Source organism: Lathyrus oleraceus, chromosome 5 (assembly GCF_024323335.1).
Source record: "Lathyrus oleraceus cultivar Zhongwan6 chromosome 5, CAAS_Psat_ZW6_1.0, whole genome shotgun sequence".
In the NCBI taxonomy this organism is placed as follows: domain Eukaryota; kingdom Viridiplantae; phylum Streptophyta; class Magnoliopsida; order Fabales; family Fabaceae; genus Lathyrus; species Lathyrus oleraceus.
In genome coordinates, this window is record NC_066583.1 from 555,666,403 (window position 1) to 555,691,923 (window position 25,521).

The following is a 25,521-nucleotide window of genomic DNA, read 5'->3' on the forward strand; positions in this document are numbered from 1 at the left end:
AAGTCCAGCAACAAAAATGATTTAACTTCGTACAATTCTTTGGTCCTTACAAAACTGGGTTTATACAAAACCTGCTCGCAACCTTTTAGGAAGTGATGATTCATTACCCTGTAAAAAAACAATTACATCCATATAAACAAATGTTAAAACATAATGTATATTTTATACAACTCATTCAATAAAATTCTAATAATAAACAACGACATTTGTTGATATAATATAACTAATGAAAAACTTACGTTCTATAAGTTTTCAAAAACTTCTTTGAACACGACGTTTGTTGTAGAATTCAATGGATGGTTATCCTTGTCATGGATTAATATCTTAAGCCCTTTTTTGCTTTTGACCCTTGATATTGCAACATATAGTTGACCATGACTAAATACACTTCTAGGCAAATATAATCCAACATAATCCAATGACTGGCCTTGAGATTTGTTAATTGTCATAGCATAACATATAGTTATGGGAAATTGCCTTCTAGTCATTTTGAATGGCCACGGAGATTGTGTTGGAGTCATATCCATTCTTGGAATATAGATAACCCCTCCAATATTCTTTCCAGATATAATATTTGCCTCGATAACGTGGTTTGCCAATCTTGTAACTATAAGCCTTGTTCCATTGCAGAGACCTTCAGGTTGATCAATGTTTCGAAGCAACATAATAGGGGTCCCAATCTTCAATTTAATCTTGTGGTTAGGTAGACCGGAAGTTGTAAGTGTATTCAAAAATTCCAGGGTCAAAACATCAAAAGCTTCATTTCCTTCACCGTCAAAAGTGTCTACAGAATCTGAACTTAAATATTCCTTTTCATCACCTTTGGGAAAAATTTTGAAATTTTATTATTATAAATCTATGTTAGTACATATAAATATATGAATGTATCTATAAATATGTTTACAATGGATAACGCATACCTGGTATGAATCCCAAAACGTATTGATTTATGATGTCAACCGTTTCAATTGTTCCTGCCAATATAGCTCTTGATTGCAAAAAATTTGGATTCTTGTAATTGTTAAGAAAATTCGAATATGTTTCACTAACAATGGCTTCTAGTGGATCATCATAGTTAGAAATTAAGAAATCATTTGGAATAGGAATATCCGTGTAACCATCGTTAGGTTCTTCCAATTTCCCATCGCCAACTTTTAATATCCAATTAGAAAACAATTCTAATTCAGATGTACTTGAAGTATTGCCGGCTTGTTAGAGTCGCATGTTCTTTGTAAGCTTCAGCACAACACAATGATCCCAGATGTATGATGAATTTATTATAGAATGTATTATATCTGAACGGTTGCCCCTTGGTACAACTGGTAATATTTGCCGAAAATCTCCACCAAATACAATTACTTTCCCTCCGAATAATTTGTCAGAACAATTGGAACGCCCCATTATGTCTTTAAGGGTTTTATCAAACGCTTCAAAACAAAATCTGTGTGCCATTGGAGCTTCATCCCAAATTATCAACTTTGCCATTTTTAGTAGCTCTGCACGATCACTACTTTTGTCGATATTACATGTAGAAGACTCCATTATAGGTATTGGAATCTTGAACATTGAATGAGCCGTTCGACCTCTTGGAAGTAGTAGTGAAGCTATGCCCGATGAAGCAACAGTTAAACAAATTTGTTTATTTGATCTTATGTAGGGAGCTAGAGTTCTCCACATGTAGGTTTTCCCTGTGCCACCGTATCCATACAAAAAAAATACGCCTCCTTGTTGATTGTTTACTGCTTCCATTATTCGCTTGAATACACCTCTTTGCTCATCTAATTTAAAAAAAATACATAGCAAACATGCAGTGAATAAATTAATTATACATTAAAAAAATTGTAAGATAAAATCATACTTTAAAAGTTAACTTTATAAAATTATGACAAAACTTACAAACATTTAACATATTTACCTGTAAGATTTAAGAATAAATTATTGTATTCTTGCAATTGTTTGGCTGGATTGTAACTCCGCTCTTCGTATATGAGCTTATTTCCCAACTGCTCAACCACATATCCACTTGGATAAGGCATTCCAGCAAATTCCTTTAGACTTCGGCTCTTCCTTTGAAGATTTCGTTCAATCTCAATTAATGTTAAATTCATTATCTCTTCATCCGACAACCTCAAACCTTTATACAATAGTAATTATAAGTGTAAACTATAAAACAAATTTACTTTTAAGAATCAAACAAATAAATATAATAAAAATTCACAATATAGGAAAAATAATACCTCTATTGTTTGCAATTCGATGTTGAGCATATAGTATTCCATCAGCTAAGAGATGACATGTTTTACTCCATACATGTCTTGGCCTGTTAATGCTGCCTGATAATAACATGTGAACAAATAGTAATCTCAAATATTGACCTGAACCCCAATGATTTGCCTCTTTAATAGCTGCAATGAATTCTCTATCATCGCCGATAAAACCCATAGCAAAACAGGCATCCCGGAAAGTATCATATTTTACGTTATTCACTGTTTTTATATCATTATAACTGCGGGGGCCTTTGACATGTGTGAGCATCAATCTAAGATAGTACAATTCGCCAGTTGTTGGAGGAACCCATATAAGCCTACCAATTGTGTAACCTTTTTGACGGGGTTTCCATTCTCTTTTTTTCTTAACATAAACAAATTTTGAAACAAATTTGCTGTAAGTTAAATTTTGTGCTGCAGGATACTTGCAATTTGCTTCGAACCATGATGTAAACATCGATTCAGTTACACTTGGTTTTTCCAGAACTATATTGATACGGTCAAAATCAGTGTAATATACCGAATTTTGACCTTCACAATGAAAGTACAGTCTCTCAACAGCTGGTTTTCTACCATGGATTGGAAAGGAGAATATCCTCCAAGATGATTCACTCGGAGAAATGTACCTACAAATAATATAATGAAAGGCAATGGATTTAAAATTAATAGAATGATTATTGTAGACAGAATATATAAATTTTATTATGACACATATAGTCAAAATAGTGTACATATAAAATTTTCTACACCATGCATGTAAAGAAAAACTGCACACTTTTTGTTGAAATAGATAAATTGCATGACATCATATTTCAAGTGATATATTAGAAACGTACCTACAATCAATATACTGTTTGATCTCATCAATATTCTGCAGCTGGTTGGAAGTTCCATCATCATTCGGTACAATGGCAGCGGTGATTCTGTCGTAACCTTTGTTGATGTACTTGAATAAGTACTTAATCGATGTACTTTGATTGCACCATTCCATGTTTATGTGAGCTTGGTACTTTGTCAACAACTTTGCATTGTATGGAACAACATTCCGGTTATCGACTTGAATTCCATTCTTAAGAACTGTATGTCCATTGTCCCTTCTTCTATATACCGGAAACCCATCTTGATCAACAATTGTTTCGGGCTGAAACTGTTTTGGAAAATATTTAGAACATTTTCCATCTTTCATGCACGGTGAAGATCGACTTGCAAATCCACACGGGTCATGAATCATGTGAGTTTTAACCAAATTATACAACTCTTCATTGGTATCTTGGTCAGGTATTTCAGCTGAAATAATGCGATCAATATCACTTGGAGTTGGATATTTGTTAGATGGATGGAGGAAAATTATGATGTGAGCATGTGGTAATCCTCTCTTTTGAAACTCAATTGTATACATATCTATAAAAATAAATATATAAAATATATACAATAGTCAGCACACGAATGATAAATTTGAAAATAACAATACGATTAATTGAATATGGAATAAGTTACTCACATGCAAGAACTTTCCCCAATAGACTTTTCTTTGTGAGATCAGACAAAAGCTCATCAAATTTCATTTTAAAGACTCTTGAAATGATGTCAGGACGATCTGATGCTTTTAGATGAACAGAACCAAGCAAACGCTGAATTTTAGGCCAGTTGGGGTTACATGTGAATGTAATGAAAAGATCTGGAAATCCGACATAGCTGCATATTGCCATTTCGTCAAAGTATAGTTGATCCATATATCTACGACTACCAACGTATGAAGAAGGTAACACAACCCTCTTACCTGTGTTTGACCCGTGCGTTTCTCCATTTGAATTATATTCATTAAAATTGTGATACTTGCCAACCCTCAGTTTTGACTGATTCTTTCGAAGCCACCTAAGTCTTTCTGATTCCATCATTATAAAACCATCTACCAAAAATTGTTGATAAAGTCTCCTTGATCGCAACAATGTTTGTGCTTCATTAGATCTTGATTGAATTCTAAAGGCCAACCACTCTCTTATTGTAAGTCGATTTCGCTTTGTTGCTTCTTCCCAAGGAATATCTTTATTGTTCTGTTCTAACTGTGTTATGTCTGTGAAGTGGCGAATATTTGTCCCTTTATCACGGTGCCTCACATTAGGTCTATATCCATCCTCACCATATGGAAATAATAATGGATACTGATATCCTAAATAACTGGTATGATACCACTACGCCAAATAAGGGAAAAGAGGGCGCTTATTTTGGCCTATAACAGCGCTTTTAAGCGCCCTCTAATCTGGCGCTGGCATAGGTAAAGACAGCGCTTTGTTTTCCTGGAGAAAGCGCTGTCTAAAGTGGCCACATTATAGTGCGCTTTAAGAAAAAAGCGCCCTCTGGAGTGGTCCATAAAGGGACACCTTAGAGGGCGCTTTCTGGAAAAAGCGCCCTCTAAAGTTGTCAATGTAAAGTGTTTAGAGGGCGCTTTCAGGAAAAAGCGCCCTCTAAAGTTGTCAATGTAAAGTGTTTAGAGGGCGCTTTCAGGAAAAAGCACCCTCTAAAGTTGACAATGTAAAGTGTTTAGAGGGCGCTTTCAGGAAAAAGCGCCCTCTAAAGTTGTCAATGTAAAGTGTTTAGAGGGCGCTTTCTGGACAAAGCGCCCTCTAAAGTGTTAGTTATTTTAAAAAAAATTGTTTGAAAAACAGTGGATATTTAATTGGTAACCTGTTCGCATGCTGCAAAAGTGTAAAATTCATATTGATTTCATCCTTTAATCCAATGTTATACACCATTAATCCATTGATATATACAACATGAATCCATTTATATACAACATTAATCCTCCATATATACAACATTAATATATGATTCTTTGATCAACAATATACAACAACATATTCATGATTTAGTAAAATTACAACAATAATATACAACATATATACAACAACAGCATACAACAACAACATTCCATACATATATGTACAACAATATACAACCTAGCTATATGATTCTTTGATCAACAATGAATTGACACAATTCATCCTTGATTTCATCCAAATGAGCTCTTGAGTAAGATTTGTATTCCTCAAAGTACTACAATTAAGAGAATAAAACATATTCATGATTTAGTAACAAATTAGATAAAATATTCGATAATATTAAAATAAACCCTAAGTTATTATTCCATACCATTTTTGGGATGTCTATACGATTCAACGCAATGATGTCTCTCATAAATCTCAATACAAAAAATCCGCAATCGACCGAATTATTTTGCTGAGGACACTACACAGAAAAACAAACAATATATATATAGTTAATTTCTTACAAACACTATTATAAGCAAAAAAACAAACACTATTATAAGCAAAAATAAGATACTTAATATATACCTGAACTCTGATCCAGGTAATGTCCTTCCTATTGCGGTATTTCTTTTTCAATCTAAATTTTATTATTGCCCTAACAAAATAAAAACGTATATTGAGATCAATCTGACAGACATAATTAAATATACAAATACACACGAATATTTAGGGGAATTTCACTTACGCGTCAACCGTCTTCTTCATATTCTGATATTTACTCCAATCACCCGATAAAGAATCGAGATAATACACTATTAGTCTCGAAAGATCCATAGCAACCAACACCCAGTGACCACTGTAAAATAAAACAAAAATTTAGATGAATGAAAATTTTCTACGTAAAAGATATACATAGATTAGAATGAAATTATTAGAAAGAAAATCTAACCCGTTGCCAGAATTAAACGGTAAAAAATACAAACTGGGTGTAGTATTATCGCCGGCCGCCATGAATCTATCGACTAGATCATTCTTTACGGATGTTGGATTATTCGTTATTAACGTTGCATTGATACGGGAAGCAGCAATAAAATTGAAACGGTTACACAATTCAGTTCCCCGCATCAATGTTACATACATATACCTTAAATAGAAACATAATAAACATTAGACTACTCATTGAAATGTGTAAATAAATTGTTCAACTAAGTAAATTATAGATTGATCGGAGTACCATATGTATGTATGAATGACAGCGATGCCCAATTCGGTGTGTTCAAAAAGTTGTTGGAAGTCCTCCTTTGCAATTATTTCGAACTGAGCAGCTCCGAAAACACCTTCATCAAAATCTATACTACGAACGGACCCTTGCATAATATCGGACTCCTCCACCATTTTCTCAAGACGCATCATAATTTGAGATTTTATCCCGGACGTCGTTGGAATATCCTTAGCAGCGCTTTTCAACTCTCGACCGGGAACCTAAAAATTCATATAAAATAAATCATGACTTTTTGTGATGCAACAGAATCGTTGCGTATATAATTCAATGGGTATATATATTTGTACCTCTTTTTGAGATGCAACCGACTCGATGCGTCTTGAAATCCCTTTACCAATTTTATGTGTGGGTCTTGTAGGAGTCTAACATTACCATATAATTGATTAAATATCATAATTGTAGCTGAATTGAAATGTGAATACTAAATATTCATAATCATTTAGAACATATATACCTCGGCATCAGGGAAAATTAGATCTGACGGCCAACCAACAAAGGATCCGACTGCATCTCGCATCAACGTTGTCTCTGAAACAACGTCAGGTAATGGTAGACGGGCGTCCATATCTAATACGAGGTCAACCGAAACTTTCATAAATCCCACCGGGAGGGGATTATGGTGAAGTAATTCACCCGAAGTATTGTGCACTTTTCCCTTGCCAACTATGCGATAAGTTGGTGACGATAGATACAGCTGACAAGGTGAAATGCCCTAAACCAATAATAAATGTTATTGTTAACTTGTATATGTGTCAAGTAAAAAAGTGCTATTTTAATTTCATAATAACATATATAATTACCTCGGGAAATTTCGGTTGATGATTGATACTAGCTCGGTCACTAGTATCTTTTGCCTCGGAAGCGCACCTTTCCTCTCTATACCTTGCATTCTCGTTTTGCAGTTGGAGTACTTGTGCCCTTAACTCCGTCAAGGTCTCCATCACCTCTTTGTTGGTAGGATTTTTTGTTTTTGTTTTTTTATAAAATGACGACGGAGTCACACCAAAACCCTTACCCCTCACACGACCGGAATACTCAGGAACATTTAGTATTCGACTAAGTACGCTCCTGCAATCCTGGACCTCGGTTGAAGGTACGGTTTGGGATAAAGTCTCCTGAAATATTATTAGAGGAGATTAAAAATGAATTATATGTCTAACAAAATTTTCGATATAATTAAAGAAATAATGTTACATATACTTACACATTCGTCATAAACATTTTGGACCGCTTCAACGACAGCCCCATCCTTCCCAACCCGAGCAGCCTTCCATAATACGTGCTCCGGAAGAGATGTTGCGTCACTTTTCTCCTCGGCTAGCTACACATTGAATTAGATTATAAGATCATCAATTATAACATATTGTGACAATGTATAAGCTCATAGCATTTGAATATACTCACAATTCTTTGTTGTAACCGTGCATAACCCGTACGCCCTTTTTTGTACGGATACGCGGGTTTTGATGCCCTTTTCTTATTTATGTCGCTTACTTCCTGGATAAAAAAGTTTAAGGCATATTAGAACCAAGTAACTTAACGATTGTATAATACCATAATTAATAGACATTACATGGAATTTTTCGTTTCTTCGTTTGGCGACAAAGTTATCCCATTCATCGGCTGAAATAATCTCGGCATACTTCATTGGCCGTTCTCCTTCAACAAATTTTCCTTCCTCATCCTTGAGAAATTTGTTGCACAAAAAGGATCGAAATCCTCGGAGTCTTTTTCCGGCCAATTGAATACAATATTTTTGCCGACTTTCATCGATGTGAAAGGATCTCTAAAAAACATACAAATGGAGTGTGTTATTATAAAGTAATATTATAACAATATATGGTTAACAAATAGTCAATAAAAAAAACATATAACAATATATGGTAAGTACCTGTATCTCCGACCATATTTTTTCCTTGCCAACCTTCAAGTCCGGACTTCTCCAATTATCATATGTAATCGGAATATGTTGGCGAACAAGGAAACCAATGTAACTTGCCAACATTGAACCGTTAGGCTCAATTAGTTGGTCTTCAGCACTCCAATGTACTTCAAATTTTACACCCTTGTCTCTTGCACGAATGATTGACTTCATAACAGTCAATCCTCGTTTGATTTCTTTTTCAACATTATTACGTGATTCATTCGCGGCATGGGTATCGTCTTGGTTAGCCATTTTATCTGTAATATAGAAATGATTCAATAAGACCCAAGTAAGACAATGATTCAATACGTGAACACATTCATATACCTTCCATTTCTCTCATGTTACAACAATCTAAACTCTTTTTTTTTATCATTATTGAATACAAACTCACACACACCTACTGCATGCAAAAGACCAATGCAAACTTATGGTGTTTGGAACATGCATGAACAAACTTGCATCCATAATCATCAAACTTCCAAGCACAAGCTCAAACACACTTCAAATATATCAGTTTTCAATCAGAAATAAAAAACTCAGTTTGCCCTAAACAACATTAATCAACATAATGCACAAAATGAAAAACTAAGTTTAGAAAATGCCCTAATCAAACACATGAAGAAAGTGAACGGTAACGATGGAGAAGAGAAATACCTTAAAGGTGACGGTAACGATGGAGAAGAAAGTGAACAGTGACGGTGGAAGAGGATAACGCAGTGAACGTGAACGGTGAGGGAGGGAGAACGAACGGCGACGATGACGGTGAGGGAGGGAGAACGAACGGCGACGATGACGGTGAGGGAGGGAGAACGAACGGAGGACGAGAGTAATCGCAGTAGAGAGTAATCGCAGTTGAGAGAAAACCCAGTTACGTAAACGAAATAGCTTATAGAGAGGGAAAATAAAGAGACATGTAGTATATGTTATAATTTTAATGTTTACTAAAGGGGACCTTAGAGGGCGCTTTTTCAAAAAAAGCGCCCTCTAAAGGGGTCCTAAGAGGGCGCTTCTGAAAGCGCTCTCTAAGGCTTTCCAAAAGCGCCTTCTAAACTGGAAATGTACATGGACTTAGAGAGCGCTTTTTCAAAAGCGCCCTCTAAGGGTAACCTTAGAGGGCGCTTTCACAAAAGCGCCCTCTATTGTTGTCCCTCCATTTTTTTTTTGGCTTCACTTTAGAGGGCGCTTTGTTACAAAAGCACCCTCTAAAGGGGGCCTAAGAGGGCGCTTCTAAAAGCGCTCTCTAAGGCTTTCCAAAAGCGCCTTATAAACTGGAAATGTACATGGACATAGAGAGCGCTTTTTTATAAGCGCCCTCTAAGGTTACCCTTAGAGGGCGCTTTCAATAAAGCGTCCTCTATTGGTGTCCCTCCATTTCCTCATTATTTTTTCGCTTCACTTTAGAGTGCGCTTTGTTACAAAAGCACCCTCTAAAGTGCGCTGTCTATTCTAGTAGTATGCTCCTTATTTTTTCTCTTCACTTTAGAGTGCGCTTTTGTAATAAAGCGCCCTCTAAGGGGCGCTGTGTAACACCCTTCTAAATACCCCAAAATATTTAATTAAAATAATAACATATCAATCAGAGTAATTATGCCCCGAAGGGTGTCACACAATCATTTCACAACAATTATCAAAATATCCTGTCATGCTCATTTATTAAATCAAAATAAGACTCTTTTGCATAATTCGCAGCGGGTACAAAACATCGACATTCAAATCATGTACTACATTACATGTAAAGTTGAATCAACAACTAAATTAAAACATAGTTAAACATTCCCTCCCGATGTTACATCTACCAGAGCATGACCCACTAAGGACGACACTAGACTCCATAGCACTAGCTTCTACTCAACTCACTGCTCGTTACCTGAAAAATAGATGTAAGGGTGAGTTCCTCAATCAATATAATAAGCATTATAGAACAACATGTAATGCTAAGTAATAACACATCAATTCACCCTAATCAGACTACGCACTCAGCAACGGCAATATCCGTTCAAACATCATATTCAACAGTAACATATAGCATATGTATAATCTCAACCATACTCAACATCAACAACACAACACATAACACACATATAATACTGGAATACATCCATTCATATTATATGCCATACATTCATTATGAAATGAGACTCCACACATGCGGTACCGACTATTCTTGAACATACAGTTCAAGCTCACCGATCAAATCCAGATACGGCTACTAAGCTCACTAGTCCCACTCATTTGAGATCTAATGACTCACTCACCAATTCCTCACCATGGGAATTAGCTACAGCCCCGAAGGCTAGACTATGCACACTAATCATCTAGCATGCAAACATCAACAACAAACCCACCATGGTTCACTCACTAATTCCTCACCATGGGAATTAGCTACAGCCCCAAAGGCTAGAATAAGCATGCTAATCACCTAGCAATGCAACAACAACAGCAACAATTCAAGAATAGACATAAGCTCACACTCTAAGCCATAAAACAGTCTATTCACAAATGCATACATAACTGATACATTCACAGCATCATGCTTATCATCACACATCATTAATACATTTTATCACAAAAGCATATCACATCATGCCACATAATCAAATACAGTATTAGCACATTCTACTAATACCTATACTACTCAAAACAACGGGAAATGATCCCTGCTACATCATACATCAGCTAAGTACATCACTCAGCCTAAACAACCAAAAACTGCATAACAACAGCACAGAAAAATCACAATTCTGCCCATACGCGTATTGCCTATGCCCATACGCGTATTGCCCACGCCTGACCAAATCCATACGCGTAATGCCCACGCCCATACGCGTATCACATTCCCATACGCGTACCAACAGAGACCAAAACACGTTCAAAACATCATCTTCCTCATCCATACGCGTATTGCCTAGTACCATACGCGTACCAGCCATCTCATACGCGTATTGCCTAGTGCCATACGCGTATGACCAGAAACCAGAACTCTCAGATCTGCAATGGCTTTTTCTGCTACGAGATCTATCCAATTTACCCTTCCACAGTCCAAATTTCACACAATATTACACATAACATCTAACACGAATCATACATTTTCGATTTCACAAATTGTTAACCTTTCTACCTCTAATTCCTACGAATTTCTCATCAATCATCACCCAATTCGTTCATCAATAAGTCACAAGTTCATCACATATATCATTCAATCAGAGGCAATTTCAATGGTTTCTCACTACCCATCACATACTATCCCATAATACCCGTTAATCGATGATAAACCCCCCTTACCTGAGTTAATCCGGCACTTCCGTTAGCTTCAAGCTTTTCCTCTTCTTTTGCTCTGCCTCTTTGCCTTTTCTCTTTCAGCCGCTTCTCTTTTCCTTTTTCACGTGAAAACCCTTTTCCAAAAATTAGGACTTTTTATTATTCCAACTTATTTTATTCCAACAAAATAATAACCCAATAATTATTATTCCAAAATAATGATAATAATCCAAACTTCCAATTATTCAATTAAATTAATAAATAAAATATTAATTTAAATTAAATAATTATCTTATTTTAATTGGGGTGTTACAACTCTCCCCCACTAAAAGAGTTTTCGTCCTCGAAAACATACCTCAAGCGAACAACTCCGGATAAGACTCCTTCATCTGGCTCTCAAGTTCCCAAGTCACATTGCCACCTGCTGGTCCTCCCCAAGCTACCTTCACCAAGGCAATCTCTTTACCCCGCAACTGCTTCAATTCTCGATCCTCGATCCTCATAGGTGATGTTTCCACAGTCAGGTTATCTCTCACCTGTACATCATCTATTTGGACTACATGCGACGGATCATGAATGTACCTCCTCAACTGAGACACATGAAAAACCTCATGCAAATTCGCAAGCGATGGCGGTAAAGCGATACGATAGGCTACCTCTCCTATCCTCTCCAAAATCTGATAAGGACCAATAAATCGAGGTGTCAACTTCTTCGACTTCAAAGCTCGACCAACACCAGTTATCGGAGTAACACGAAGAAACACATGCTCTCCCTCTTGGAACTCAAGTGACTTCCTCCTCTTATCATGATAACTCTTCTGACGACTCTGAGCAATTCTCATTTTCTCCTGAATCATCTTAATCTTTTCCGTAGTTTGTTGAACAATCTCCGGTCCAACCACAGCACTCTCACCGGACTCATACCAACATAAAGGTGTCCGACATCTCCTACCATACAAAGCTTCAAACGGTGCCATACCAATGCTCGAATGAAAACTATTGTTGTAGGTAAACTCAATCAAAGGTAAATAACAATCCCAAGCACCTCCCTTTTCCAAAACACAAGCTCTCAAAAGATCCTCTAATGACTGAATCGTCCTCTCAGTCTGACCATCAGTCTGCGGATGATATGCAGAACTCAATCTCAGCTTAGTTCCCAAAGCTCTCTGCAAACCTTCCCAAAATTTCGATGTAAATCTAGGATCTCTGTCCGAAACAATACTCGACGGAATACCATGCAAACTTATAATCTTCTCAATATACAACTCGGCTAATCTCTCTAACGGATAATCCATTCTGATCAGAATGAAATGAGCCGACTTTGTCAACCTGTCAACAATCACCCAAATGGCTTCAAAATTCTTATTTGTCCTCGGCAAACCAGAAACAAAATCCATACTGATACTATCCCACTTCCACTCTGGAATAGCCAACGGTTGCATTAGCCCAGACGGCTTCTGATGCTCAATCTTTGACTTCTGACAAGTCAAACAGGAATAAACAAAGCTCGCAATTTCTCTTTTCATTCCCGGCCACCAAAATAACTTCTTCAAATCATGATACATCTTCGTAGCTCCAGGATGAATACTCAAGCCACTACGATGTCCTTCCTCAAGAATACTCCTCTTAAGTTCGGCAACGTCCGGAACACACACCCGATTACCAAATTTCAAAACACCATTCTCGTCAACTCTGAATTCACCACCTTGACCTTGATTCACTAAAGTCAACTTATCAACCAAAAGCATATCGGATTTCTGACCCTCTCTGATCTCATCCAGAATACCACTTGTTAACTTCAACATTCCCAATTTAACACTATTGTGAGTACTCTCACACACCAAACTCAAGTCTCTAAACTGCTCAATCAAATCCAATTCCCTAACCATTAACATAGACATATGCAATGATTTCCTACTCAATGCATCAGCCACTACATTTGCTTTACCCGGATGGTAATTCAGACCAAAGTCATAATCCTTCAGAAATTCTAACCATCTCCTCTGCCTCATATTCAGCTCTTTCTGATCGAACAAATACTTTAAACTTTTATGGTCACTGAAAACCTCAAATCTTGACCCATACAAGTAATGCCTCCATAATTTCAGAACAAACACCACAGCTGCCAACTCTAAATCGTGCGTCGGATAGTTCCTCTCATGAACCCTTAGCTGTCTCGAAGCATAAGCTATAACCTGCTTATTCTGCATCAACACACCACCTAAACCCAACAATGAAGCATCACAATAAACCTCGAATAGTTCCGACGAACTCGGTAATATCAGGATAGGAGCAGTAGTTAACCTTCTCTTTAACTCTTGGAAACCTTCTTCACATCTTGAGTCCCAAACAAACGCTTGCCCCTTTCTAGTCAACATCGTCAACGGTAACGCCAACTTAGAAAATCCCTCAATGAACTTCCTATAATAACCTGCAAGTCCAAGAAAACTTCTTATCTCAGAAACTGACTTCGGAGCTTCCCACTTAGACACCGCTTCTATCTTAGAAGGATCAACAGCAACACCACCTCTTGAAATCACATGACCAAGAAAACTAACTTCTTCTAACCAAAATTCACACTTAGACAGTTTAGCAAATAACTTCTTTTCTCGTAGAATTCCCAACACCACTCTCAAATGCTCAGCATGCTCTTCTTCAGATTTCGAATACACCAAAATGTCATCAATAAACACTACCACAAACTTGTCTAGGTACGGATGGAAAATCCTATTCATATACTCCATAAATACTCCAGGCGCATTAGTCACACCAAAAGGCATTACAGAATACTCATAATGTCCATACCTTGTTCTGAAAGCAGTCTTCTGAATATCCTCAGTTTTCACACGTATCTGGTGATACCCAGATCTCAAATCTATCTTGCTAAACACACTCGCACCAACCAACTGATCCATCAAATCATCAATCCTCGGCAAAGGATACCGATTCTTGATCGTCACTTTATTCAGTTGCCTGTAGTCCACACACAACCTCATAGTACCTTCTTTCTTCTTAACCAATAACACTGGTGCACCCCACGGCGACACACTCGGACGAATAAATTTCTTATCCAACAAATCTCCCAGCTGACTCTTCAATTCAGCTAACTCAACAGCAGACATACGGTACGGAGCCATCGATATCGGTCTAGTACCAGGTACCAAATCAATCGAGAACTCAACTTCACGCTCTGGCGGCAATTCATTCACTTCTTCAGGAAACACATCAGGAAAATCACACACCACTGCTAGATCGCCAATCACCAGTTTATCTTTAGCTTCCAAAGTCGCTAACAGCATAAACAACTCTGCCCCATCTGCTACTTCCTCATTCACCTGCCTCGCTGATAGAAACAAATCCTTTCCTTCTTTAATCTCAGGGAATATCACAGTCTTATCAAAACAGTTGATAGAAACTCGGTTAAACACCAACCAATTCATACCCAGGATAACATCAATCTGCACTAGTGGAAGACACACAAGGTCTATCCCAAAGTCTCTACCAAAAATACTCAAAGGACAACTCAAACAAACTGAAGTAGTAGTCACTGAACCCTTCGCAGGAGTATCAATCACCATACTTCCAAGCATCTTAGATATCTCTAACTTAAGTTTCACAGCACAATCCAAGGATATAAAAGAATGAGTCGCACCTGTGTCAATAATAGCTACAAGAGGAAAGCCATTAATATAACACGTACCTCGGATCAAACGATCATCTGCAGAAGTCTCAGAACCCGATAAAGCAAAGACCTTGCCTCCTGACTGATTCTCTTTCTTCGGCTTAGGACACTGTGGACTGATATGACCCAACTCTCCACAGTTGAAACAAGTTACAGTCTTCAACCGACACTCTGCAGCCAAGTGACCACCTTTTCCACACTTGAAACACTTCATCTCAGCACTGGTACACTCATGAACACGATGTCCAGCCCGACCACATCTATAACACTTAACAGGGGCACTAGAGTCTCCCCCACTAGGCCTCTTCATCCCACTCTGCCGCTGGAAACCTTTGCCAGCTGCATACGGTTTTCCACGATCAATCTGATTCTTACCTTTCCTATCAACCCTTTGCTGATAGCTCTCTGCTCTAGCCTTGGAATCCTGTTCGAAAATCCTGCAACAGTCAACCAAATCAGAAAACACCCTGATCCGCTGATATCCAATCGCCTGCTTGATCTCGGGACGCAACCCGTTCTCAAACTTCACACATTTGGAAAATTCCCCAGTAGCCTCACTATAGGGAGTATAATACTTTGACAGCTCTGTGAACTTAGCAGCATACTCAGTAACAGACCGGTTACCCTGCTTCAATTCCAAGAATTCTATTTCTTTCTTTCCTCTGACATCCTCTGGAAAGTACTTCCTCAGAAATCTCTCTCTGAACACAGCCCAAGTGATCTCAGCATTTCCAGCAGATTCCAACTCAGTGCGGGTAGCAACCCACCAATCATCAGCTTCCTCTGACAGCATATGCGTACCGAACCTGACCTTCTGGTTATCGGCACACTCAGTTACTCGGAAGATTCTCTCGATCTCCTTCAACCACTTCTGAGCGCCATCTGGATCGTATGCTCCCTTAAACATTGGAGGATTGTTCTTCTGGAACTCACTCAGTTGACGAGCAGCTCCCATTCCCACAACATTCGGATTTCCTCCAAGTACTCCAGCTAGCATACCCAGAGCCTCAGCAATTGCAGCATCATCTCTACCTCTTCCAGCCATCTCTATTCTGAAAACCCAAACAAACTAAAACAATGAGTACTGATAGGTTACACAACACCTATACCGTACAGGGGAAACAGAATAATTACGACTCGACTCGACCGACTATGCTCTGATACCACTAATGTAACACCCTTCTAAATACCCCAAAATATTTAATTAAAATAATAACATATCAATCAGAGTAATTATGCCCCGAAGGGTGTCACACAATCATTTCACAACAATTATCAAAATATCCTGTCATGCTCATTTATTAAATCAAAATAAGACTCTTTTGCATAATTCGCAGCGGGTACAAAACATCGACATTCAAATCATGTACTACATTACATGTAAAGTTGAATCAACAACTAAATTAAAACATAGTCAAACATTCCCTCCCGATGTTACATCTACCAGAGCATGACCCACTAAGGACGACACTAGACTCCATAGCACTAGCTTCTACTCAACTCACTGCTCGTTACCTGAAAAATAGATGTAAGGGTGAGTTCCTCAATCAATATAATAAGCATTATAGAACAACATGTAATGCTAAGTAATAACACATCAATTCACCCTAATCAGACTACGCACTCAGCAACGGCAATATCCGTTCAAACATCATATTCAACAGTAACATATAGCATATGTATAATCTCAACCATACTCAACATCAACAACACAACACATAACACACATATAATACTGGAATACATCCATTCATATTATATGCCATACATTCATTATGAAATGAGACTCCACACATGCGGTACCGACTATTCTTGAACATACAGTTCAAGCTCACCGATCAAATCCAGATACGGCTACTAAGCTCACTAGTCCCACTCATTTGAGATCTAATGACTCACTCACCAATTCCTCACCATGGGAATTAGCTACAGCCCCGAAGGCTAGACTATGCACACTAATCATCTAGCATGCAAACATCAACAACAAACCCACCATGGTTCACTCACTAATTCCTCACCATGGGAATTAGCTACAGCCCCAAAGGCTAGAATAAGCATGCTAATCACCTAGCAATGCAACAACAACAGCAACAATTCAAGAATAGACATAAGCTCACACTCTAAGCCATAAAACAGTCTATTCACAAATGCATACATAACTGATACATTCATAGCATCATGCTTATCATCACACATCATTAATACATTTTATCACAAAAGCATATCACATCATGCCACATAATCAAATACAGTATTAGCACATTCTACTAATACCTATACTACTCAAAACAACGGGAAATGATCCCTGCTACATCATACATCAGCTAAGTACATCACTCAGCCTAAACAACCAAAAACTGCATAACAACAGCACAGAAAAATCACAATTCTGCCCATACGCGTATTGCCTATGCCCATACGCGTATTGCCCACGCCTGACCAAATCCATACGCGTAATGCCCACGCCCATACGCGTATGCTACGCGTATCACATTCCCATACGCGTACCAACAGAGACCAAAACACGTTCAAAACATCATCTTCCTCATCCATACGCGTATTGCCTAGTACCATACGCGTACCAGCCATCTCATACGCGTATTGCCTAGTGCCATACGCGTATGACCAGAAACCAGAACTCTCAGATCTGCAATGGCTTTTTCTGCTACGAGATCTATCCAATTTACCCTTCCACAGTCCAAATTTCACACAATATTACACATAACATCTAACACGAATCATACATTTTCGATTTCACAAATTGTTAACCTTTCTACCTCTAATTCCTACGAATTTCTCATCAATCATCACCCAATTCGTTCATCAATAAGTCACAAGTTCATCACATATATCATTCAATCAGAGGCAATTTCAATGGTTTCTCACTACCCATCACATACTATCCCATAATACCCGTTAATCGATGATAAACCCCCCTTACCTGAGTTAATCCGGCACTTCCGTTAGCTTCAAGCTTTTCCTCTTCTTTTGCTCTGCCTCTTTGCCTTTTCTCTTTCAGCCGCTTCTCTTTTCCTTTTTCACGTGAAAACCCTTTTCCAAAAATTAGGACTTTTTATTATTCCAACTTATTTTATTCCAACAAAATAATAACCCAATAATTATTATTCCAAAATAATGATAATAATCCAAACTTCCAATTATTCAATTAAATTAATAAATAAAATATTAATTTAAATTAAATAATTATCTTATTTTAATTGGGGTGTTACACGCTGTCTATTCCAGTTTTTGGCGTAGTGTACTCATCTATCCTTTGAAGTTCGCCACATTGTTTTTGCACTATAATGTCTCTTTTTTCTGCAGTGTCGACATCTCCAACAATTAAAGCAGCTACTTCGGATACAGTTGGTTGATTATATATCCTTCCATCATTTCTTCGTTCAGATATTAAACGAAGTTTTAAATCAGAAACACCTTCTTCACAAAGTTTGTCCCTTGCCATGCGAAATGATTGTGCATGAACATTATGTTCATATAACATTTCAGATAGTTTTCTCACAATATTAACATCAACTCCACTTTTTGACCTATAATGAAAAGAGTTGAAACAGTTTATTGCAAGTTTCTTAAATAAATAAATTTAAAGTTTGGAAAATAATAGATATCTAACCTGAATCCATGCATTCTATTTTCAATTTCATTCTCAGTGTCATAAACATATAGTTGTGCAAATCGTGGATTTTGACCTGGCACCGGTAACATGCTTCCTATTCGGTGACATGATTGACCTTGGATACGAAAATTGGGAGGGCATCTACCGTTGTTAAATCGATTGTCCACTTTCGCACCGGGAGATGTAAATGCAAACATAACGTTGTACATTCGAATTTGTTGTTGGAAATTTTTTGATTCACATGATTCGTTGTCAAACAACAGATGTTGTAGAACTTTAGGAGCGGGTTTTAACAAAGGTAACTGAACTTTTCCTGATCCACAACACATGGAAAATTTAGGATTGGACGCATGACGACATTTGTTTTTCCTTTCCGAATACCACATATTTGCACCACAATATTGACATTCAATGACAGGATCCCCTATATCATAATACCCTCTTGATCATCAATAGTATTTAATTCATATGTTAAATGAGTTGTATTTCATAATAATAAAATATTATTTATAGTAAATCATTTTAAAATACCTGATGTAATTTCAAAAGTTTCCATAGCATTTGTTCCATTAGACATTTCATCATCATCAAAACTTGAATTTGTTGCTGAACTGTAACCTTTTGACATAACATTTATTGTGTTAAGAATATTGTAATATTCTATGATATATCATAAACAAATTAACTCAAATGAAAAATAATTAAGAATATACCGTCAGATTCATCATTCATATTATCGTCTCCACTATCAGATGCAAAAAGCTCATTGAGTTGCAATTCTGGTATTGGATCTTGGTTTGATGTTGTTGCAGCAAATGTATTGTCAAACCTCTTAGATAAGTTAACTCCTAATTTGGTAATGTTTCTGCTTGATATCCTTTTTGATCTGATATTATTATTGGTACTTGGCTTAGTCTTTAAGGACAAATGAAGTTGACGACTTACTTCAACGTTGGCTATACCACGACCGTCATTTAGTATGTTTGGTGAAAGTTCTGATAGTGGTATCCTCAAAGCTGTTGAGTCATTGTCGTGTCTTTTATCAAATGTACCGTTTTCTTTTAGAGCAGTTTTCAACCTCTTAGATTTCTTGTCATCAATAACACTCTTTCTATAAATTCTGGCTTTTGCAGCATTCTTCCTCCTCAAAATAGTTTTAAAATGTAATTCTTCATCTACCAATTTGAATATTTTCTATTATAGTACTCACTCAGGCTCTATAATTCAAAATGATCATACTTGATCATACATCTGAAAAAATTACACATATATAACAGATATTATATATCTTCATCATTATAAATAAAACAAAAGATATATAATTTTATAGTGAATAAAAATATCAAACGTTCACCTGATAAAAAACATAACTTACATTGCCATGGCTTTATTTGAATAAAGTTTTCTTACAGCTTTTGCTCATTCAACATGATAAGTTCATTTCTTGAATTTGGAACAATACTTGAAATGCTAATATATAATATATAAGGTACATGTTAAGCACCCATGAGAATAGAATGAGACCTTAAATCAAATAGCAATATTGTAATGTTGCATAAATTATATTTGTAAAAAAATATATATCTTCTAAAAAATGAAGGTATTCATGTACGAACAAACGCAAATATATATATATATATATATATATATATATATATATATATATATATATATATATATATATATATATATATATATATATATATATATATATATATATATATATATATATATATATATATATATATATAATATATATATATATATATATAATATATATATATATATATATATATATATATATATATAAATATATATATATATATATATATATATATATATATATATATATTTAATTTTCGACTTTGTAAAAAAGATGAGATTGATAGATGAAAAAAAATAAAACCTCTTACCTTTTCTCCTTTGTAACTCTGACACACAAATGCGCTGATGGATGAACAAATAACTGAAATTGAAATTGAAACGAAAGGATTGTAATCAACCTAAAATATATATATATATATATATATTTGGTACGAAATAAAAAGAAAGATCAAAATTAAAATTCACATAAGTAGCTCTTATTTTAATCCATAAAATAGATACATAACTAATTTTAAAATAAATGAAAATAAAAAATCACCAAAGATGAAACATAAAATTTAAAACATAAAAGCGAAAAAACTTTATACAAAATCACCAAAATCGATAATGCAAAATCGAAATAGATAGAAATCAAAATAGATCTAAATCTAGAACACAATAATTAGAACTTAACCGAAATAGATGAAATCAAAAGTCAAAATAAAAAATCATCAAAATCAACAAATTTGAAATATATGGAATCAAAATCAGGAATATTATAACTTGCCATTGTCACCATGCTCACTTTATATTGAAATTTTAAATTGAGATAGAGGAAAAATAATGGGTTAGAACCAAAATTCGGGGATGAAAATAGTGTAAATAAAGAAGGAAAAAGAATTAAATGAAATTGATTTGGTTATTTGAGATGGATTTTGGAGTAAAATAGAGAATGCACACATATTTATGAAAATGGATTTTCTGGATTTGTTTAAGAAGATATAGAGAATGCATAGTGTTTATGAAAATAGTTTTTTTGGATAAATCAATAATGATTTGTTTGTTTACCGTGATTCAAATAGAATTGACATAAATGTGAATGGAAGAAGGCCGAGAAACTAAATTGAGTTGACTCAAAGCACCCATGAGAATAGAATGAGACCTTAAATCAAATAGAAATATTGTAATGTTGCATAAATTATATTTGTAAAAAATATATATCTTCTAAAAAAGGAAGGTATTCATGTACGAATAAACGCAAATATATATATATATATATATATATATATATATATATATATATATATATATATATATATATATATATATATATATATATATATATATATATATATATATATATATATATATATATATAATTTAATTTTCGACTTTGTAAAAAAGATGAGATTGATAGATGAAAAAAATAAAACCTCTTACATTTTCTCCCTTGTAACTCTGACACACAAATGCGCTGATGGATGAACAAATAACTGAAATTGAAATTGAAACGAAAGGATTGTAATCAACCTAAAAATATATATATATATATATATATATATATATATATATATATATATATATATATATATTTGGTACGAAATAAAAAGAAAGATCAAAATTAAAATTCACATAAGTAGCTCTTATTTTAATCCATAAAATAGATACCTAACTAATTTTAAAATAAATCAAAATAAAAAATCACCAAAGATGAAACATAAAATTTAAAACATAAAAGCGAAAAAACTTTATACAAAATCACCAAAATCTATAATGCAAAATCGAAATAGATAGAAATCAAAATAGATCTAAATCTAGAACACAATAATTAGAACTTAACCGAAATAGATGAAATCAAAAGTCAAAATAAAAAAATCACCAAAATCAACAAATTTGAAATATATGGAATCAAAATCAGGAATATTATAACTTGCCATTGTCACCATGCTCACTTTAAATTGAGATAGAGGAAAAATAATGGGTTAGAACCAAAATTCTGGGATGAAAATAGTGTAAATAAAGAAGGAAAAAGAATTAAATGAAATTGATTTGGTTATTTGAGATGGATTTTGGAGTAAAATAGAGAATGCACACATATTTATGAAAATGGATTTTCTGGATTTGTTTAAGAAGATATAGAGAATACATAGTGTTTATGAAAATAGTTTTTTTGGATAAATCAATAATGATTTGTTTGTTTACCGTGATTCAAATAGAATTGACATAAATGTGAATGGAAGAAGGCCGAGAAACTAAATTGAGTTGACTCAAAGCACCCATGAGAATAGAATGAGACCTTAAATCAAATAGAAATATTGTAATGTTGCATAAATTATATTTGTAAAAAATATATATCTTCTAAAAAAGGAAGGTATTCATGTACGAACAAACGCAAATATATATATATATATATATATATATATATATATATATATATATATATATATATATATATATATATATATATATATATATATCATTTAATTTTCGACTTTGTAAAAAAGATGAGATTGATAGATGAAAAAAAATAAAACCTCTTAGCTTTTCTCCTTTGTAACTCTGACACACAAATGCTTTGATGGATGAACAAATAACTGAAATTGAAATTGAAACGAAAGGATTGTAATCAACCTAAAATGATTTGCACAACTATATACTATTCAATTTTTTATTTGTAAAAAATGATGAGATACGTAGATGAAGAAAATAAAACACATACATTTTCTCTTTTTGAATTTGAAACTCCGCCACACCAATGCTCTGGCGGATGAAAATTGGTTATTATGGGAGAATCAAGGAGATTTAGGGTTAATGGAAATAGTGAAATACACTGAAAGAGTAAAAGAAGCAGTAAAAAATATCTTTGGAAAGATGAAATTGTGTTTATTGGTATTTGTAATTGAAAGGGATACAATGTGTTTGCCAAAGAATTTGAAAGAGTTTATTGGTATATGAAATTGTGTCTCCACACCTACTAAAGTTGGGTTCATAATAATTAATATATTTTCCTTTAAAATAGAGATATAATATAATAATTATTAACATTGAATTAACAAATACCAATAATGCAAAAAGACAATTAGAGACTTGAATAACCATGTTTTATTAGTTTTAATTAGGTTATGACGTAAATTTGGTAGTAATTAATTTTTATATATTAAAAGTAGATATCAAAATTTCCTTTCTTTCTTTTTAATAATTTAAAAATAACATAAAAAATATATAAATATTTTGTTTATAAATATAATGCAAATAATATATATTTAAGTAAATATTTTTAGGTTAATATAGTTTTTATGTCATTTTTATTAAAAGAATAATCTTAATTTCTTATTAATGTTATCGTAAAATATTTATGTGATTTTATTGTTAATATTAGTTAAAGTATTAGAGTTCTTATTTTATAAATTACTCCTTATAGTTAATGTAGAGAAAAACATTGTGCAAACTATAAATCTATTTTTCTAATTATATATCTTTACACGAGAGAAATCAAGAATATTGTTATTCGTCTTTAATTCACTACGCCAAAAACTGGAATAGACAGCGCCCCTTAGAGGGCGCTTTATTACAAAAGCGCACTCTAAAGTGAAGAGAAAAAATAAGGAGCATACTACTAGAATAGACAGCGCACTTTAGAGGGCGCTTTTGTAACAAAGCGCACTCTAAAGTGAAGCGAAAAAATAATGAGGAAATGGAGGGACACCAATAGAGGACGCTTTATTGAAAGCGCCCTCTAAGGGTACCCTTAGAGGGCGCTTTTAAAAAAGCGCTCTCTAAGTCCATGTACATTTCCAATTTATAAGGCGCTTTTGGAAAGCCTTAGAGAGCGCTTTTAGAAGCGCCCTCTTAGGCCCCCTTTAGAGGGCGCTTTTGTAACAAAGCGCCCTCTAAAGTGAAGCCAAAAAAAAAATAATGAGGAAATGGAGGGACAACAATAGAGGGCGCTTTAGTGAAAGCGCCCTCTAAGGTTACCCTTAGAGGGCGCTTTTGAAAAAGCGCTCTCTAAGTCCATGTACATTTCCAGTTTAGAAGGCGCTTTTGGAAAGCCTTAGAGAGCGCTTTCAGAAGTGCCCTCTTAGGCCCCCTTTAGAGGGCGCTTTTTTTACAAAAGCGCCCTCTAAGGTCCCCTTTAGTAAACATTAAAATTATAACATATACTGCATGTCTCTTTATTTTCCCTCTCTATAAGCTATTTCGTTTACGTAACTGGGTTTTCTCTCAACTGCGATTACTCTCTACTGCGATTACTCTCGTCCTCCGTTCGTTCTCCCTCCCTCACCGTCATCGTCGCCGTCGCCTTTTTCTGCTGCTGCGTTCACGTTCACTGAGTTATCCTCTTCCACCGTCACTGTTCACTTTCTTCTCCATCGTTACCGTCACCTTTAAGGTATTTCTCTTCTCCATCGTTACCGTTCACTTTCTTCATGTGTTTGATTAGGGCATTTTCTAAACTTAGTTTTTCATTTTGTGCATTATGTTGATTAATGTTGTTTAGGGCAAACTGAGTTTTTTATTTCTGATTGAAAACTGATATATTTGAAGTGTGTTTGAGCTTGTGCTTGGAAGTTTGATGATTATGGATGCAAGTTTGTTCATGTTCCAAACACCATAAGTTTGCATTGGTCTTTTGCATGCAGTAGGTGTGTGTGAGTTTGTATTCAATAATGATAAAAAAAAGAGTTTAGATTGTTGTAACATGAGAGAAATGGAAGGTATATGAATGTGTTGACGTATTGAATCATTGTCTTACTTGGGTCTTATTGAATCATTTCTATATTACAGATAAAATGGCTAACCAAGACGATACCCATGCCGCGAATGAATCACGTAATAATGTTGAAAAAGAAATCAAACGAGGATTGACTGTTATGAAGTCAATCATTCGTGCAAGAGACAAGGGTGTAAAATTTGAAGTACATTGGAGTGCTGAAGACCAACTAATTGAGCCTAACGGTTCAATGTTGGCAAGTTACATTGGTTTCCTTGTTCGACAACATATTCCGATTACATGTGATAATTGGAGAAGTCCGGACTTGAAGGTTGGCAAGGAAAAAATATGGTCGGAGATATATATTGTTATATGTTTTTTTTGTTGACTATTTGTTAACCATATATT

At 35.0% G+C, this 25,521-nt stretch overlaps 1 pseudogene; it reads right to left on the bottom strand.

The window, feature by feature from the left end:
* Positions 1-242: 242 nt before the first annotated feature.
* Positions 243-20,201, bottom strand: LOC127082026 (uncharacterized; annotated as a pseudogene).
* Between the last annotated feature and the right edge of the window lie 5,320 nt (positions 20,202-25,521).